The sequence below is a fragment of the Ascidia mentula genome (assembly GCF_947561715.1).
Source record: "Ascidia mentula chromosome 2 unlocalized genomic scaffold, kaAscMent1.1 SUPER_2_unloc_34, whole genome shotgun sequence".
Classification (NCBI taxonomy): Eukaryota; Metazoa; Chordata; class Ascidiacea; order Phlebobranchia; family Ascidiidae; genus Ascidia; species Ascidia mentula.
In genome coordinates, this window is record NW_028113681.1 from 2,501 (window position 1) to 5,000 (window position 2,500).

The 2,500-nt window shown below is 61.4% G+C and overlaps 3 non-coding genes across 3 annotated transcripts in view; all 3 read left to right on the top strand.

The window, feature by feature from the left end:
- LOC145916091 (small subunit ribosomal RNA) overlaps nt 1–691 on the top strand; it is a 1,817-nt gene extending 1,126 nt beyond the window's left edge. Inside the window, exon 1 of the ribosomal RNA XR_014404361.1 lies at nt 1–691. This exon is cut by the window's left edge and continues 1,126 nt beyond it. This is a non-coding gene — a ribosomal RNA (small subunit ribosomal RNA).
- Nucleotides 692–952: 261 nt separating this feature from the next.
- On the top strand, nt 953–1,106 carry LOC145916088 (5.8S ribosomal RNA). Its single transcript, XR_014404358.1, has one exon. It is a non-coding gene; the product is annotated as a 5.8S ribosomal RNA (ribosomal RNA).
- A 244-nt stretch (nt 1,107–1,350) lies between these two features.
- Nucleotides 1,351–2,500, top strand: part of LOC145916098 (large subunit ribosomal RNA) — a 3,673-nt gene continuing 2,523 nt past the window's right edge. Inside the window, exon 1 of the ribosomal RNA XR_014404366.1 lies at nt 1,351–2,500. This exon is cut by the window's right edge and continues 2,523 nt beyond it. This is a non-coding gene — a ribosomal RNA (large subunit ribosomal RNA).

The window sequence follows — 2,500 nt, forward strand, 5'->3', positions numbered from 1 at the left end:
GAAGTATGGTTGCAAAGCTGAAACTTAAAGGAATTGACGAAGGGCACCACCAGGCGTGGAGCCTGCGGCTTAATTTGACTCAACACGGGGAATCTCACCCGGCCGGACACAGTGAGGATTGACAGATTGAGAGCTCTTTCTTGATTCTGTGGGTGGTGGTGCATGGCCGTTCTTAGTTGGTGGAGCGATTTGTCTGGTTAATTCCGATAACGAACGAGACTCTGGCTTGCTAACTAGTTACGCGACCCTATCGGTCGGCGTTGAACTTCTTAGAGGGACTAGTGGCGCTTAGCACACGAGATTGAGCAATAACAGGTCTGTGATGCCCTTAGATGTTCGGGGCCGCACGCGCGCTACACTGACCGGATCAGCGTGTCGCCGCCTAGGCCGGAAGGTCCGGGTAACCCGCTGAACCCCGGTCGTGCTAGGGATAGGGAATTGCAATTGTTTCCCTTGAACGAGGAATGCCCAGTAAGCGCGAGTCATCAGCTCGCGTTGATTACGTCCCTGCCCTTTGTACACACCGCCCGTCGCTACTACCGATTGAATGGTTTAGTGAGGTCCTCCGATTGGACCTGGCGCGTTCGGCAACGGCCGCGCCGGCGTCCGAGAAGACGATCTAACTTGATCATTTAGAGGAAGTAAAAGTCGTAACAAGGTTTCCGTAGGTGAACCTGCGGAAGGATCATTACCGGCCGATCGCCGATCGAGTGGTCGTGCGTTCGACAGGTGGAGAAGGCTCCGTATCTTGGCGGCCGCGCACGCCCTTCGTCGCTGTTGAGGCGCACGCGATTGCACTTCGGTCACCCTGTTTCGTTCTGCGCCGAGTGCCGTGGCCATGTGCCAGGCTGGCTTCATGCGTCGCCTACGGCTGGCGACCGCTCGGCCACCGCTTTTTTCGACTGTGCAATCCGGCTGGGTCGCGCTTGTCCAACTGACGAAGTCACGGAGGGGCTCTTGGCGGTGGATCACTCGGCTCGCGAGTCGATGAAGGACGCAGCTAGCTGCGTGAATTAATGTGAATTGCAGGACACATTGAGCATCGACGTTCTGAACGCAAATTGCGGCACCGGGTCAATCCCGGCGCCACGCCCGCCTCAGGGTCGCGTTGTAACGTTCCCGCGCGGCGACGCGTCGGGCCGGTGCGGTGTCGGCCGTTGCCACGGTCGTCCCGCCCAGGACAGCACGAACGCAGTGTCAGCGCGCGAAACCGAACGCGGCGTGCGTCTCGTTACGAGTCGGCCTCGAAGAGGATCCCGGCCCGGAGCAGCACGGCTCGCGTTCGGGCGCGGCGCTCGCACGAGCTTCGGTGGCGCGCGCGTGTCTCTCGCAAACGAGGCACTGGATTATCGGCCTGAGGTCGGACGAGGCTACCCGCTGAATTTAAGCATATTACTAAGCGGAGGAAAAGAAACTAACGAGGATTCCCCCAGTAACGGCGAGTGAAGTGGGAAGTGCCCATCGCCGAATCCGCGCGCCTCTGCGGCGCGTGGAATTGTGGCGTAAGGAATTCGCTGCGCGTACGTCGTTCGCCGCCCGCGTCCTTCTGATCGAGGCCTCGTCCCGGTGCGGGTGTCAGGCCCATGGTGGCGGCGAGGGCGCGCGCTCTGCGTCTTCCCAGAGTCGGGTTGTTTGGGAATGCAGCCCAAAGCGGGTGGTAAACTCCATCTAAGGCTAAATACTGTCGCGAGACCGATAGCGAACAAGTACCGTGAGGGAAAGTTGAAAAGCACTTTGAAGAGAGAGTTAAAGAGTACGTGAAACCGTCGAGAGGCAAACGGGAGGGCCTGTCGAGTCGCGCGACGCTTTCAGCTGAAGCCGAGCGGAGCGTGTGGGCGTGCGGAGCCTTGCGGCCCGTCGTTCGCGCTGTCCTCCGAGCAGCTCCAGCGCACTAGCGCCGTGCGAAGGCCGCGACCGTCTGGGAGGCGGCGAGAAGGCCGCGCGCAAGGTAGCCCGCCCCGGGTGGGTGTTATAGGCGCGCGGACACGTCGGCCCGTCGCCCGGGCGAGGAGGGATCGCGCGTCTGCCCTTCGTGGGCCGGGCGTCCCGTCCGAGCCGGTGCGTCGCCGGTTGGGGACTGTGCTCAGTGCCAGTTGCGGCGTGTCGGTTGCGGGTGGGCAGCGCCGCGCGAGACGCACGGGGTCCGCGGCTAACGTCAGCCACCTTCCCGACCCGTCTTGAAACACGGACCAAGGAGTCTAACGTGCGCGCGAGCCACGGGGCAGTGCGAAACCCATGGGCGCAGTGAAAGTGAATGTCGGCGCGGTCCGGCGGAGGTGAGATGCCGTCTCTCTGGACGGCCGCATCACCGGCCGATCTCGTCCGCTCTGCCGGAGAGGTCGAGCGAGAGCGTGCGCGTTGGGACCCGAAAGATGTGAACTATGCCTGAGGAGGTTGAAGCCAGAGGAAACTCTGGTGGAGGACCGTAGCGATTCTGACGTGCAAATCGATCGTCAAATTTGGGTATAGGGGCGAAAGACTAATCGAACCATCTAGTAGC